Raw genomic sequence first — 1,003 nt, 5'->3', positions numbered from 1 at the left:
TTTGCGGAGCCCCTTCGCCGATAAAACCACCAGAGGTGGCCAGCGGTTAGAGAAGTTTAATAGGAGGTGGTTTGCCTACCCCGAGGGTTGATTAGGGTTTAATGCTTAGATTAGTGCTAGACAAATGGTGTGGGGTGGGTGTGGAAGTTAGCTCGACTGATGAGAGGGATGGGAGCTGATGTACACATATAACAAAAGTTTTAACAAGTAGACTCAGATTGTTGTTTTTTATGTGGGTGTTATAAACATCGGAGGTACATTTTACACCGAACACGAGTTGTTCTACAGTCAGTCATACATAATGTTAGGTTAGAGACTGATCACGTCTGAGCATTGCACCACAGAGATGCAAGACCTAAACATGTTAGACCTTGTTGATTGGTCAGCACTAAAAATAGAAACGGTTGTTCTACATACAAGGTTTTGATAGGTACACCAGATAAGATAGGTATTATTTTGTTTTTGATATTTATTTTCTTCGTTGTTGCGGTGTTTAATTTTTTTAATTTTGTTGTTGATAGACTATGTAAGAGGTAGGGTTATATGTGTGGTGGGAATAAAATGTAAGTGCAAACACACACACACACCTCCGATCACACACACCTCCGATCACACACACACACACACACACACACACACACACACACACACACACACACACACACACACACACACACACACACACACACACATGCGCGCGCGTTTACACAAGTACTTCCAAACAAGAAGGTAAAAAAGTCAGACGTAAAGAGTAACAAAACAATACATAAAACTGCTCACGGTAGCATTCAAGAGTTATACAGACACATAGTTATTAACTTTTCCAATATGATCATTTTATTATAAAAGTGACAGCAGTCTTTTGAATATTAAAAATATTAAAAAAAATTAACATTTTGCATACACATACATTAAAAAAAAAAATAAAAAAAATCCAAATCATGATTGTCAATTTAAAGGAACGAGGTGGTCCCCGGGTTAGTTGTCAACTTCATAACCACTT

The sequence above is a fragment of the Littorina saxatilis genome, linkage group LG4 (genome assembly GCF_037325665.1).
Source record: "Littorina saxatilis isolate snail1 linkage group LG4, US_GU_Lsax_2.0, whole genome shotgun sequence".
Lineage (NCBI taxonomy): Eukaryota > Metazoa > Mollusca > Gastropoda > Littorinimorpha > Littorinidae > Littorina > Littorina saxatilis.
Note: the sequence above shows the minus strand (reverse complement) of the source record.